This window comes from Petromyzon marinus, chromosome 42 (assembly GCF_048934315.1).
Source record: "Petromyzon marinus isolate PM22_M1 ecotype Great Lakes invasive population chromosome 42, UKy_Petmar_22M1.pri1.0, whole genome shotgun sequence".
NCBI lineage: Eukaryota > Metazoa > Chordata > Hyperoartia > Petromyzontiformes > Petromyzontidae > Petromyzon > Petromyzon marinus.
Genome location: NC_133708.1, coordinates 4,248,976 through 4,265,296, shown reverse-complemented (window position 1 = coordinate 4,265,296; position 16,321 = coordinate 4,248,976). Strand labels below are relative to the sequence as shown.

General features: G+C 45.6%; 1 long non-coding RNA gene across 1 annotated transcript; it reads left to right on the top strand.

Moving 5' to 3' along the window:
• Window positions 1-7,252: 7,252 nt before the first annotated feature.
• On the top strand, window positions 7,253-13,543 carry LOC142930585 (uncharacterized). The gene is made up of 3 exons (XR_012946541.1): window positions 7,253-7,423; window positions 10,995-11,208; window positions 11,351-13,543. It is a non-coding gene; the product is annotated as an uncharacterized LOC142930585 (long non-coding RNA).
• Window positions 13,544-16,321: the final 2,778 nt, after the last annotated feature.

Here is a 16,321-nt window from a genome sequence, read left to right as displayed (position 1 = left end):
CTATTTCAATGAGCCATTTCAATGCTAAATTATATGCTAATTCCTTTGTCAAGGCGCTTTGTTTCTTCTCACACAGCTTAAAGGTCGTGATCTGAGCGTGGCTTTTTTCACTCCAGCGCTGTCCTCCAGACAGTCTCGTCCCTTCACCCGATGAAGGCCGCTTGTGTTGTGGCCGAAACGTCGTGATTTTTGTTATTTTATTTTTTACCTACGTGACTTTACCCAATAGAACCAAAGAGTATGGATCCTAGCAGTCACGAAAGCTTTAAATCTAGAACCCTAACAATATACAGTGTCAGTTTTAAGTTGATTACAGTGTTATCAAGTTGTACATACCTACGCATGTCTAGTTCAATTGTTTGTCAGATGCAGTTCCAACATAGTTATGCACAGCAAAGAGAAATGCAAAATCCCTCAAACACTTTTATTCAAACCAATATATTTACATAAAGTCACAAAAAGGGAGCTTGTTTACCCTCCGCAATAAAATCACATTTCAATATACCAATTATTGGGCTCTTAATAGCAATGCGTCATAGAAAACCCTGGTGAGGCTTTGTTCGCCTCTATGTCTCTCTCTCCCCGTGGGTACGTGGATTTTTCTCCGGGTCCTAGGGTTTTTCCCTCCACATTTAGAATCAACATGCGCTTAAGGAGTATTTGGCTGCTATCAATTCCCACGTGACGATCAGCCACTTCGTTGAGCTATCATTTGTGGCCAGGTCGCTTCTTAAAATAGCTACCACAGCTCAGTGGGGCCTTACCTGGTAAAATAAAAAATACAATGGTTTCTTTATCGTTTCCTCGAGTCTCATCAGGAGGTTGTGCCCTGTGTAAAAAAAACTTAGGTGTACAGTACCACGGAAGTCGATTGTCCATCAGCATGTCACTGTGCGCAGTTTATGGTGTCCGTACCGTGTGTGCTAATCCACGCATATGCATGCCCCCTCAGGGCCTGTGGCTTATAAGATTTGGCGAGAATGTCATGCGGCCACATGCACGGTTATAGCGGAGGCGGTGGCTTTACTGTGCATGCTTCACAATGGTTTATGTTTCCTAGTTACCTTCCCACGCTTCAGCATCGCTCTTGGCTAAGGGATGTCAATGTTCTGTAATTCAAGATATTTCAGGTCTTGTGTAAATTGCAAAGTGAATAGTTGATGACATTTTCTTCGCAATAAAGTGTACTTTCTAACAATGCCCAAAACCCATTCAAGTTGATTACTGATTTGCAACTTTCTGTATGTGCGATGAACTTATTTCGCACCGTATTTAGCCAATGGTGCTAATCGGAGGTGTGATTAGTGCAGAGGAATAATATCCTCTCATTCATGGATATACTGTTCTATTTGTCAGGTACAGCCCACTGAGCTATGATCTGTTCGTCAAAGGTGATTTGGCCGGGCCTGAATTACGTTTTGGTAGAAAGGCAGTTGCTCTTGATAACTGAGGGATAATTCGAATTTTTTTCGGACCAAATATCACTACAAACTGCCACTATCAACACCAGAATCGGACCCAATGGAGTGCATTGGGAAATCACCTGCTTTTTCACACACACAGGGACGAATGCAATGCTTTTGGCTTTTCTTGAAGCACTCCTGTATCAACTTACTAAAAAATGTTTTTTTTTTACCAGGTAAGGCCCACTGAGCTGTATAGCTCTTTTTCAGACGTGACCTGGCTATTACAAATGACAGCTCAACGAAGTGGCTTATCACGTGGAAATTTATAGCAGCCAGAGGACCTAGGGAAAAAATCCATGGGGAGATAGACACGCAAACTCCAAATATACAGCAGGCATCAGGGTCGGGATCGAACCCACAACCCCCTGTATACCAGGCGAGGTAGTTAACATCTCGCCACCGCAATGCCCTTGCTGTCAATTCCATAGCTACACATAAATGTTACTGAGGGGCCTTGCTGTGACTCATGCTGGTGCCCATAAGAATTTAAAGTTACGTGAATGACTGTCATATCGACTTCCGTGGGCTGATGCCCAGGTCACTCTTGCAAATGAGGCTCTATCCTAGCGTCTTCAATCCTCACGTGGTTAAACAAAATAAACTTGAGACTTGCATTCTTAAATGCAGGGAGGTTGCGATGCTGTGTTAAAGTACAAAATGGATACTGATGTCTCGTGATGGAACATCAATAGTAGAAGAATCAGGATATCATTTAGGGGAAGAGGCGCAAGAATGTGAATAATATAATTCAAATGTATAATGCGCATTCCATCCTAGGTTCCCAATGCGCAATGCATGAAAAGCAGGAAACAAAAATAAAGACAGGCCAACTGACCAAACTATAGAGGGTAGGCCACTTTAAAAAGAGATGGGTTTTCAAAGCAGACTTAAATGTCTACCGACTGCCTGATTTCAAGTGGCAAGGCGTTCCAAAGCTTGGGTGCAAAGCTAACAAAGCCGACTGACCACTAATTCCAACTGCAGCAGAAAATAACTTCAACTCGTAACGCGCCGCAGTTATTCACTCGCTCTTGAAGCGAGAGAACGTCTCGAGAAGAGCGTGCAGGAACCACAGACAAGTGGGAATGCAGCAGCAGCCAAGCAGTGAGCCGGCGCCAGCAAATGCTCAAGCTCTGGGATCCTCACTATATTGGGGAGTTGTAACTAGATTCGTGTTTAAGTAGGAGGAAACGAGCTCTTGGAGAAAACCCATATATGCACTAAACCAAAAACTAAAGTTGATTTATTTATTTTACCACTTAAGGCCCACTGAGCTGTCAGAAGCGACCTGGCTACCACAAATGATAGCTCAACGAAGTGGCTTTGTCACGTGAAAATGTAAAGCAGATAAATAGTTGATTATCGATAATCCGGCTGCTTCCAACATTATCCAGCTGTCCCGGGCCAATCCGACAAAACCGCTCCAAAGGCTGTGACCCAGTCCAGGTATCGCCACCGTGTGCATGTGTAGAGTAGTGAAATACGCGGTGCGCACAGTTAACCCAGGGCAACTGAGGGCAAACAGGTGCGCATGAGGTTTGCACGGGCAAACCGCCAGTTGTTAAGGGGCAACCAGGTGCAAACGGAGTCGACCGGTTGTGCACGCTGAGACCGGAGGTGTTGCCAGGGAGACGGGAGATACTGGTTGATTGATGGGCTGACAGGCGCTAGCCTGGCGACAGCTTAAAGAGACGCACGAGAGGTCTTGGATAATTAGCAGAGGAATTAAAATAAGGGAGTGTGCGTGAGCGGAGCGGGGGAGTTGTTGCCGGGGACCAAGTGTGAAGACATCTCGCCGCAGCCGCTCCAGCCGTCAAAGGAACCTCAACCCTTATGCCGTCGCCAGGCGGGTGATAGTGATTCCCTCACCTGGGACAGACGGGTGAGCGGGTCTGAGGGAGCGTAGGTGAGGGCAGCGGTCGAGGTGTAGAGTTGCTGTGTGTGGAGACGCTGCATGCGGAGACCCTGTGTGCGAAGTTGCTGAGAGCAGAGCTGCTGAGCGCAGGATAAGGGAGGCGAAAGGTAGATAAGAGTGGGGAGAAGTTAACCATAAGTGATCATATAGATTAGTGGTTCGTAACCTTATTGGAGGTACTGAACCCTGCAAGCTTCATCAGTGCATTCACCGAAACCTTCGTAATTGGAAAAATAAAATATGATTTCTTCAAAACATAGGTATATATTTTATTAGTGCACAAAATTAACCATGCATCAGTTGCACACAAAATCACTGTGTTCAAAGAACAAAACCAACAAAACATGAATTTCACACAAAAACATAACTCAATGAATATTTACTGCAAATCAATGTGGCTTTTGCTGTTGCCTTTCAGATACAAGTTCAGAAATGCGCGGCTTCACCTTGGCAAGTGCCACTCTCATATCATTTTCGCAACAAAGTCTGTTCCTTTTCTTAGTTTTGGTCTACCATCCTCGAAAAAGATTGCTCGCAAAGATACGTTGTAACAGTGTGAGTATCTCAAGGGCTTTCTTAGCAATTAGAGGGTATGGTACGATTTGGTGACACCAAAACGTTGAGAGCGTTGTTGTTCTGAAGAGTTGCTGTTGAAGCTGGCTCTGCTGAAGTTCAATGATTTCCTCGAGGTATTCATCGTTGACATCTGCTGTCGCAACACTAAACGTGAACGGCTGTCTCACCCATGCTGGATATGACTCTGTGGTGGGGAAGTATCCGTCGAGAGACTTTGCGAGCTCATCTAAGTGCATGGCAATTGCTTGCTTCAGCTCCCCAGGTACAGAAATGTCTCCAATTCCAGACACGTCTTCGATCTTACTTACACAGTCGTCCAGCAGGGAGAAGTTTGTGAAGTTATCATTCTCTGTTCGTCATTTCCATAAAGGGAGCTTTTTTTTAAACTCCTTCAGGTTTTCTTCCGCTTCAATGATGTTGACTCCACCACCCTGCATCTGTCGATTGAGATGATTGAGAGCATCGAAAATATCGGCCATGTACGCCAAAATGAGAACGAACTCAGAATTTTCGAAGCAATCTGCGTGACAATGTTGGTACTCTCGCAAAAACAGGACTAATTCCACACGCATGGCAAAAACACGATTCAGCACCTTTCCCCGGGATAACCACCGAACGTTAGAATGGTACAGAAGTATCTAGAATTCAGAGCCCATTTCCTTACACAGCTCTTTGAAGATGCGGTGCTTCATAGCACTATTTCGCACGTAGTTCACACACTCAACTACAATTTTTAATACTTCTGGCAGTTTTGGAGGCAAGGTTTTTGTTGCCAACGCATGCCTGTGCAGAACACAGTGCGTAACAATGATGTGTGGTGCATCGGATTTCACCAGCGCTCCAAAACCAGTGTCGTCCCAGCATGGCTGGAGCTCCGTCCGAACAAACTGCAGAAACTATATTCCACGAAAGATCGTTACAAAATAAAAAAAATATTCCTTCATCACGTCGTCTTTCATATTGCCCACGAATACAAGCTGGCTTAGATTGGAAACGTCAGTGGTCTCGTCGAGTTGGAGGCTGAATTTTATTGGGCTTGAAATCAGAACTACTTGAGCCAAGCTCTCATCGCTCATGTCGTCTTATCTTCAGCAGCTTTTCCCAGCATGATATTCGCCATCTTCAACGCAGCTGGTTTTACGAGTGTTTCACCAATGGTGTGTGGTTTGCCCTGCTTTGCGATCAGGTACGCAACTGTGATGCTGTGACGATCGGTTTGTCGATGGGTACAAAGCCGAGAACAGGCAGAGTAGCCTTTTCATCGAATCTGGCTCTCTTCACCTTGAATTCAGCGAGCGTTGTGTTCTTGTATTTCCCATCTCCATGCAGCTTTAGGAAGTGTTCCTTTAGTTTTGCCGGTGCTAGACTAGAAATGCTCAACTTGGCATTGCAAATCATGCATTGAGGACGCTGACTCCTATCACGTTCCTTTATACACGTGAATCCATATTGTACATATTCGTCCAACCACTTTCTTTTTTTGCTCGACATAGTTAGTATGAAGGGATTGAAAGATTAAAAGAAAATCACAAATGACGTAAAATCACAACAGCCACAAGTCGACTACTGAGCACACCAAGTTCCTGATCACGCAATGTGGCGTGATCAGCTGCAGCCAATGATGGCCAAGCGGAGCGTGACGTCACGACTAATACAAGTGGGCTGAATTTATTTTGTGTAACACTTGTAATCTAACACAGCGAAGAAAAATTGTGTGTTGCCAATTTTTTGACGGCTGACAAAAACGGCCCGACATTGCTAGTGCGAACCGGGCTGCTATACTGTGTGTGTCTTGACCCCTGCCGAACCCCGGAGAGTGACTCAACGAACCCCTGGGGTTCGATCGAACCCAGCTTAAGAACCACTGATATAGATAGTTATAGGAGTGCCTACAACTGGTGCAAGAATAGGTGAATAAAGTGTAAGTAGGTGACTTGTTACGTGTTGGTGTGAGTAATTTTTGAAGACACTACACATAGTTCCATTGATAGTTCCATTTATTAGGTATAGCCATGTGAGTCATTCGGCTCGTGAATCGGGTGCAACCGCAACAAACACAAAAATAAACAAGAAAACATCTTAAAGTGACTATGCGACTGTGCAAACAGAAAATGCAGGAAAAAACATCTAAATATTCCTGAAAAAGCACCGTACACCAACACTGTGTGCAAAAATCCCAGTGGGATGCAAGTCAAACAACAACAACCACAAGACAACTTAGATTAAGGCCATCAGTCTAACTCCGTACTACAATAAACAAAAACATGGCCAAACCAAAAAACGTTTTCGAAATCACCAAAACATGACACACAAAGTAGCTATGCTTGATTTCAGTGTCAAATATATACACTACATTATACACTACATACAATAATACTGCGCTCATATACATAAACCCATGTAGTCTTCGAAATTGGAGTGGTAAGTACGATACAGTAAATAGAGTAACTTTTTTTAAAGTTGGATGTTCATTTTTGTCCATTGTATGTTAATGTCTGACAATTTCATACAGTAAACAAATAAAAAAAACATATAACACCTAAAAACATGTCATACAAGAATGTGCAAAAATCATCTATTTTAAATAATTATTTAGTGATTAATTATCCGGAGTTTTTGAAAATCTGGCGTCCCCTCCCTCGTGGATAATCGATGATCGACTCTAAACGCGTGATGTTGATTTTAAATGTGGAAGGAAAAACCGGAGGGCACGGAGAAAAATCCATGCGACCACGGGGAGAGAGACACTGCAAACTCCAAATATACAGCAGGGGTCAGGGTCGGAATTGAACCCACGACCTCCTGCATACAAAGCGAGGTAGTTAATATCTCTACGGGGAGAGACACGCAAACTCCAAATATACAGCAGGGGTCAGGGTCTAACCCACGACCTCCTGTATACCAGGCGAGGTAGTTAACATCTCTACGGGAGGAGAGACACGCAAACTCCAAATATATAGCAGGGGTCAGGGTCGGGATCGAACCCACGACCTCCCGTATACCAAGCGAGGTAGTTAACATCTCTTAGCCACCGCGACGCCCTCTATCTCACACAGACGGAGCAGGTGGAGTCCACGTTTGACGGCCTCAAGGTGCACCTAGCCTGGCACAAAAGGGGCCGTGGCCATCACGGCCGCAGGAACAGCCCACGGGAGACGAAACGCCATCGATTCAAGAATCGCGATAGCGAGTCGCTCACACCGAACGCCTCGGAATCGACAGTCGACGCCGTCGAGTGGTGACGTCACGCACGTGCGACGGCCACTCGGAACGCCAAATGACATCACCGATGACCTCGAACTTCCGAGACCTGAGGGGAGTACGAGGGTCCGCGTCAAACCGCGCGTCTGGGCACATGCATCGCCGCTTTTGCGTGCCGTCACGTGAGCTCGCCAGCCGTGCGGGCTCGCACCCTGGCCACATCGAAAGCGAAGGGCGCGGGGCGAGTGACGTCACAGAGTCACAGGTAAGACGTGACGTCACGTTGTGCCCCCCCCCCCCCTAACAAACATGCCAGATTTTGATTTAAAGCTTTCGTGACTGCAGTAATTCATATTCTTAGTTTTTTCGGTAAAGTCACATTGAAGAGAAACAACAAAATAATAAAAAATATATAAAACAATAAAAAAAATCTCACGACGTTTCGACCATAACTCAAACGGTCATCTTCAGGTGTGTTGGTTTGCATAAATTTATTTTTAAACGACGCATTTATTTATTTATAAAAAAAAAGACGTTAGCGTCACGCGCAGCGATTTGGCAGTTTACCCAGGACTAGTCCATCTATATTTTGAAAAGAGGAGGGGGGAGACGAAATTTTATAATGTATGCTGTCTGAAAGCCAATGTAAGCGTGAACAATCAATTAAGAACGAAATGGTTTATCAAATCTTTCCATTTCAGTTCTTAATTGATTGTTCATGCTTACATTGGCTTTCAGACAGCATACATTATAAAATTTCGTCTCCCCCCTCCTCTTTTCAAAATATAGATGGACTAGTCCTGGGTAAACTGCCAAATCGCTGCGCGTGACGCTAACGTCTTTTTTTTTATAAATAAATAAATGCGCCGTTTAAAAAAAAATTTATGCAAACCAACACACCTGAAGATGACCGTTTGAGTTATGGTCGAAACGTCGTGAGAATTTTTTTTATTGTTTTATATATATTTTATTATTTTGTTGTTTCTCTTCAACGTGACTTTACCGAAAAAACTAAGAATATAAACATGCCAGATGTAGAGGTTTTTAACCTCTTAAAGCTTTCGGTCTAAGGGGCCGTCTCACGGCGTCACAAAAAGTCAGACCCCCCTCAAATATGACGTCACAAAGCTCTGCCCCACCCCCCAAAACCATATTTTCATTTTGAAAGTAAAACATGCTTCAAATCGCTTTAAACTATTGTCATTGTAGTGCGTATTTAATGTGGCGCTGCACTCTGATGTTGTAGGAGAAAAAAGTCTATTTAATTAAGTAGAATGTGTCTATATTTATTTAAGTTGCGCATTTTGATGTGACGTCACATTTCTCAACCCCCCCCCCCTCGTCACATCGGCACAAATGTCTGACCCCCCCCCCTAGGTGCGTGACGTCATTTATGGACGGCCCCTAAGGTCACGTTGCGGATGAACATTTACAATTTTCCCGTGACAGTTTACGAAAAAGTTTTAGGGTCATTTACATATTTGCAGCATTATAATAATTGTGGTAAGGGAGCGATTTTGACTTAAACTTTAGTGACTGCAGGAATTCATATTCTATGGTTCTTTCGTTAAAGTAACTTTTTTTGGTAAATTCACTTTTTAATCGGTAAAATCACTTTTTAATCGGTAAAATCACTTTTTAATCACTTTTTATATTTTTGCTATCTACCTGACTTACCGAAAGAACCATCGAATAATGGAGACGATGTCACGGGCTGTTGGCTGTGAAAATAAACACGATTCGGAATTACGGATAAATCCGAAATTCAGAATTGCATCCTGAGTACAGATCATTGGCGACAGCCCCAACGTTTGATAAGCTTACAATTATAAATGCTAATCTACAGCCCTTTGGCGATTCACTTCGTTATGAAGGCCGCTCCCCCCATGCAGTGTCTCTCGCGGGGGTTCTTCACCATATTTCACCACGGCTGCTCTGTGTGGGTCGATTAAGGCGCGGAGCATAGAAGTACAGTACAATGATGAATCCTGCTGCACTGTCCTCCTTTTGGCATGGTAGACACAGGGCGGCGAGACGCTGCATGAAGATCGAATAAAAATGTGTCAATAGCGAGTTTAATGCTAGAGATTCATACCTGTCAACCCCTTATCAGTGCCCTACCTTATTACAGACCAATTCAGACATTATTGATTACCCAGTGTCCTTATAAATCTCAACGTTCATCCTACAAAGTCCCATCATAAGGGAGAAACACAAACAAATAGATATTTTGTTGCCCGTATTTAAATGTCTGTATGCCGTACGGACCTGAAAACTCAATTTCCCTGTACAAGAATACGGAGAGAACTGTATGGGTTGACAGGTTTGTAGATTTAGAAGGAAAAAAAAGCAAATTTAAAGTCACGGTTATTCCGACTAATAACGTAGCCTTGTGTTACAACACGCGGTGCATGACGGGAGCCGGCACACGGGGCCACGTCACAGTGCGCGGTGCATGCTGGGGGCTGGCTGTGTGAAGCCGTTGAAGCTATGCACCAAGGCAGGGGGATTTCACACTCCGCTGGTGGTGATGTTTATTTACTGGGCCTGGCAGTTGGTTAAAAAAAAAACACATTCATTCCAACTGAGGTTGAAAGCGTTAATGCGGTTTCATTCACCGCAAGGCCACCGCGGGTGCCCTGGTGGGCCCCAGGGGCCTTAGTCCGGCACCTGACCTGCGGCCCCCACCGACGATACACAAAGAGTGAAAACACCCCCCATTGTCATCATTATCGTGCTGCTGTAAAACCCAACAATGGTTTCAAATGTGTGGTGGCCCTCACCACACTCCCGATGATGTCTTATCGGCGAAAGTGGGCCCCTCCTTCTGAAAATTACTGAAGAACACTGCCATTAATGTATTCCCTCTATTCGTCTATTTCTGTCCGTCTGTAGCGGTAAGTCTCGATAACTCCTTATCGATCCAATACGAATATATATTGCTGTGATTTGTAGTGACTCGCCCTTCAGGAAACACGGCCAGATTGATCAAATAGTTGCCTAAAACTGCACTAAATATAAAAGCCAGCTTCTCACGCATTAACAGACAATGTTCCATCCTTTGACTGCCACTCCACCAATAAAGTGGGTATCATGAACCCAACAATCTCACCTCCGATTAGCACGGTTGGCTACGTACGGTGCAAAAGAAGTTCAACATACATATAACTAGCAGCAGATCTATTAAGTGGTATCACCAATTTATCCCACAAGAACCACGTAAAAATATATAATTTACGACCGAACATCACAATGCAGGACCCTCCTAAATGTGTGTCTTGGTGATTCATTGAGGTGTTGCTGCATAAACTTCGTGCATTTGTTATAGGCCAGGTGTGTCCAAACTTTAATTCCATAAGTGTTTTCAGAATCACCACCACCTCTGTGCTACAGTCCTCACACCTCAGGCCTGCACCTCCACAACACATTACAACACAGTCGATATGGTGTCCAAGACCATTCACTAAATTATATCACGCACTCGCACAAACGAATTAACTTTAGCACTGTCATTTAATTTCAGAGCCACGGTGGTACTTTTTTATATATGTCCTCAGGTTTTTCCCTCCATGTAAAAAAAAAACATGCGTTTAAGAGTATTGGGCTGCTAGAAATGTCCACGTGATAAGCCACTGTATGAGCTCTCATTTGTGATAGCCAGGTTGCTTCTGAAAAAGAGCGTTATAGCTCAGTGGGCCTTACGTGGTAAAATAAAATATAGTTTATAGTTTAATGGTACGATGAAGGGACGCGAGTTCGTGGGCCAGATTTTGCCTCTTAAGAGCCCTGTTGTTGCAGGTGTAGATGATGGCGTTTCCACTGCCCCTTGTTCCCAGGTCGCGGATGCTGCCTCCTCACCCCTTGTCCGGCGCGGCACGTGGCGCCGTTCCCTGTCCCCAGCCGCACGCCTCGCCATCCTCCTGGGTCCCCAGAGCTTCAGCCCTGATGCGGAGTCTGCGGGACAGGAGGCACAGGGCCAAGGCAGCCATCCGTCGAATGAAACGCAACCTGACGCCAGCGTCAAAGGCGTGGACGAGGACACGCAACACGGTGCCCGACATGCTGATGGTTATGATGATGGTTATGATGGTCATGATGATGGTTATGATGATGGTTATGATGGTCATGATGATGGTTATGATGAAGGTCATGATGATGGTTATGATGGTCATGATGATGGTTATCATGGCAGGATGTGAGTGCCATGCTCATGCACCTTGACCTGAGACCGGGAGACGTGGTGCTGGAGGCCGGGTCGGGGAGTGGAGCCATGATGCTGATGCTGTCCGGTGCAGGTGACCCCTCCCGCTGCACCGTTTGATTCACCCACGTTTACCACGCCACATTTCACCATGCCGCGCTTCACCGTGGGATACTTCACCGTGCGCCGGGGGTCGGCAACCAGAATAACAAGAAGATACTTTTTTTTCCAATTCGGTAAAATAAAACCTCAATATTTCAAAAGAGCCACAATGGATGTGAATACGAGACGGTGGTCCTTAATAAATAGCGTCACGAAAACAGTCCTTAATGAGCCACAGGTTGGTGACCCCTGTCCATGGCAAACTGGGCTTCCATGGCAAACTGGACTTCCATGGTAAACTGGGTTTCCATGGCAAACTGGACTTCAATGGTCAACTGGACTTCCACGGACAGGGGCCGGCAAACAAAATAACAAGAATAGCCATTTTTTGGAATTCAGTAAAAAAACAACTCTATTTCAAGAGCCACAACACAGTCTCCGGAGCTACAGGTCTTGCCGACCTCTGGCCATGCCACACTTTATAATGCTGCATGAATAAAACGACTTTTTCTCATGTAGCCTTGAACAAACCGTTGGGGTAAGTTCTGTTGGCAAGCACCTATTAATACCTGCACAGCGTACAATGTGGTGGTGTGGTTAGCGCCAGGTCTGGTATTGTTGCCCTTCCTCAGTGCGGATTTTTGGTACATTGTATCAGGTACTCGTTTGAGGCCGACTCGCCCTAGAGGAGGCCCATATCACGTTTTGGATATCCATGGATTGTATGTTGAACTTATTTCGCACCGTACTTAGCCAACCGGGATAATCGGAGGTGCAGGGAAAGATACAACAAACTAAACACAAAATTCAGTTCTAAAGAAATGAGTTTTCAATCTAGATTTAAAGTGCAAAGCTGCAGTGGCGGCGTTAGCGATGGTCGGGAATTGATGCCACATCGCTGGCTTTGTAGGGCAGTATATAAACACACTTTTACAACTATTAAAAAATAAGAATAGGTTAAACACTTTCTGGCAATAAAACAGGTATTAAGATGTTCAAACACCAAATAGAAACCTTTTTCAAGGAATCATGTCTGCATTGTTGTGGTGAACATGTAAACAAACATGCTCTGATAATATATGCATTGTCTTTGAAACTGATTGGCCGACACCAGAGACAGCCTTCTTTAGGGCCTAGTCTCAACCAGTGTTAGGCCAGAGCAAAACGCAAAAAGAGGAACAGCACGAAGACAATGCCACTATCGGAGCATTTAAAGCTCGGGGTGAGCATCTACAAAATGGGACCTTTTTTTCCAGTATCAAAATATGAAAAACTACGAAGAGGTTTTACCCTCTCTGACACTGTTACAACTAGTAGTCAAGCCACTGATTGTATATATGAATGTTGAACTTCTTTCGCACCATACGTAATCATCTGTGCTCATCGGAGGTGCAGTGAGGGAGGGACCAGAAACTAAACACAAAAAGCAGTTCTAAAGAAATTAGTTTTCCATCTCTAAGAAATTAGATTTCAATCTAAGAAATTCGTTTTCAATTAGATTCGACTCGCAACCGCATGATGCGCATCACTTCGACATGGCCCACAAGCAATATCCGTCACTGTGAGCATCTTAGCCGCACTAATCAGGTACTAGAGGGAAATATTTTTGACCTGGCTATAGCATGGTGTTTCTAATTTTAGTCCGCTTCTGTCACAGCCAAAGGCCCTAGCAGTGACAGAACAATTTCTGATTTGCAACCCCACCTAATTTACTCCTGGTATAAGCACAACCGTTTATTATAAACGCGCTGTGCATTGTGGCAGCTGACCGTAAACGCAACGGAGGTGGGCGCACATGTCAGCAAGGTTTATAATAAACGGTTGTGCTTATACCAGGAGTAAATTAGGTGGGGTTTCAAATCAGAAATTGTTCTGTCACTGCTAGGGCCTTCAGCTGTGACAGAAGCGGACTAAAATTAGAAACACCATGTTATAGCCAGGAAAAAAATATTTCCCTCTAGTACCTGATTAGTGCGGCTAAGATGCTCACAGTGATGGATATTGCTTGTGGGCCATGTCGAAGTGATGGGTTTCACGTGGTCGCGAGCCGTATCAAATTGAAACCTCATTTCTTAGATTGAAATGTTGATTTATTAAAGATTGAAATCTAATTTCTTTAGAACTGATCTTTGTGCATTTAGTTTCTGGTCCTTTCCCCCGCACCTCCGATTTGTGCGGTTGGCGACGTATGGCGCAAAAAGAAGTTCAACATACACACGTACACACACAGAGCCCCATACTCTTCTGCGCTACATTTGCATCGGCCACAACACGCCACTTCAGTGGCAGACGGGTGACTGCGCAGCGCCGATGCGGGCGCACTCAGGACCACCTGCCCCACGTGTGCACGTGCGCTTGTGCAGCATCACGCAGGCCGTGGATGTGGCGGCCACCGTTCGGTCAGAGCGGCTGCCGGTGAGCGTCGAGCTAATGCTGGAGGTGTCCCACTGAAGCTGGGTCATCAATTCCCGCGCTGCACAGAGACGGCAGTCCCTACATGAGACCCACGCGGGTCGGCGAGCTGGACGAGGGGGACGGAGGTGAGTGTGGTGCGGCGAGGCCTCAACACCGCCCAGCCCACAGTAGCTGGGTCTGTGCCACGACCTGTGACTGAGCCGTTACCACACTGCTAATGGCACCCGGGCTTTGCTAATGATCTCCTCAGTCAACCTTCACCACGCTACCCACGGAAATTGTCATCCCATGGCTTGTCGATGAACCTTCACACCACCCACAGTAGCTGGCTCCGTGTCACGATCTGTTACTATGCCTTCACCACACTGCTCACGGTGTGGAGAGATGATGACCAATCGTCTGGATTTAAGAAGAGGTATTGAGAGTGGCTGTTTCCACGTTGGTGGGATGCGAGGGCGTGTGTTGTGCCCAGGAGGTCGCGAGGGTTTTGGGCGACAGTAACCCTTCTCCCCTCCCACGTATTTTTTAAACAGGGTTAGAGAAGCCATCGCTTCACTGGTGGGTGGTGGACGCCGCCGTGCCACTGTGGGCGGTGTGTATAAAGGGTAGGCGATCACGTCTGGTGCAGAGGCTCAGGTGAGTTGGCATCGGCAAACTTCATTGCACGTGAGTTCTTAACCATTTTACCCATCCCGAGGCGGTCTGCAAGTTGCTGGGTGCGGTGTCCCGTTTGCCGCCGAATGTCAGAACGTGCAAGCGGTTCGCCGTTAGTTTCATTTAGAGAGGCGTAGCGCTGTTGTTTTTAAAGACATTGCACTCACCGCAGAGAACCGTAGCGACACGACCGAACTCTACGATAGCTGGCGCCAAACTATGCCACATGCCCTCCCACATGACCTTGTGGGAGCCTCGGGTACGTCTTCCGACCTGAAGACGTACCTAATAAAATTATTTTCTTTAGATTTTTTCTCATTATTTCGTTCTGATGACGTACACATACGTCACCGGAATGGGAGAGGGTTAACAGTCAACATAATATTGACTGTTAAGAAACGTAAGTGTGCTCGGGCAGCAGGGCGCATCGTCATTGGCGTGGATGATGATCGGCGATCGAGACTAAAGGAGCAGCGGTTGCCAAAAAAATGGAAACGCGGCCAGGAGAGGACATCCACCACGGAGACGGAGCAAAGGAATCAGTTTGTGTGCTGGAGTTTGGGGAGTTGTTGCATCGTAGGACCTTGAGGGGTGAAAACGGCATGGAGAGATCTTAATACAGCAATGTTTAGATCATGGTCGATGATGATGTGTCAGACTCCCACCTTGCAAGGTGATGAGGTAATCGATAGCAGTACAGTCTAGAGAATTACTACTGCAAATAACGTGTGCTATGTGACTATATATTGCGTATGAGTGTATATCATATGCATGTGTATTTATCTTTGATACTTTTAAGGGTTGTGCATGTGTATTGCTGTGTTTACATGCATAGTGAGTTCAACTGAGTCACAGAAGTACTCCTTGGAGAAAACACATTAATACCAAAACAAAGGGGTAACTGCCCCTTCACCAGATAACAACCTCCGGTGGTGGACCACCAGGCTAACTACACTAATTACACCGTAACTAGCTACATGACCACCAGGCTAACTACACTAATTACACCGTAACTAGCTACATGACCACCAGGCTAACTACACTAATTACATCGTAACTAGCTACATGACCACCAGGCTAACTACACTAATTACACCGTAACTAGCTACATGACCACCAGGCTAACTACACTAATTACACCGTAACTAGCTACATGACCACCAGGCTAACTACACTAATTACACCGTAACTAGCTACATGACCACCAGGCTAACTACACTAATTACATCGTAACTAGCTACATGACCACCAGGCTAACTACACTAATTACACTGTAACTAGCTATGCGACCACCAGGCTAACTACACTAATTACATCGTAACTAGCTACATGACCACCAGGCTAACTACACTAATTACACTGTAACTAGCTATGTGACCACCAGGCTAACTGCACTTATTACACTGTATCTAGTATGTGACCACCAGGCTAACTACACTAATTACACCGTAACTAGCTACGTGACCACCAGGCTAACTGCACTAATTACATTGGGAGTAGCTACAGCGGACAGGACCCCAGCTCGCGTCCAGGTCCACGTGTTGGTGACTTTTCTCAGACGTCAAGCGTAGATCTTCAGGATAACAACAGCAACGCCGAATCCCGGTCCCTCTGGGGACCCGGCTTATATCCTCACTGGTCGTGGCTGGCTCCGCCCTTGGCCACGACCACCTTCTCGAATCCGCTCGCCGGTTTTCGACCCGACACGTGACCACCCCTAGCCCCCACCTGGGCGCCCTGTGTAGACTTTACCGGCCACGTGTCCTTCGGGGTCAACCAGAGTGCCATGGC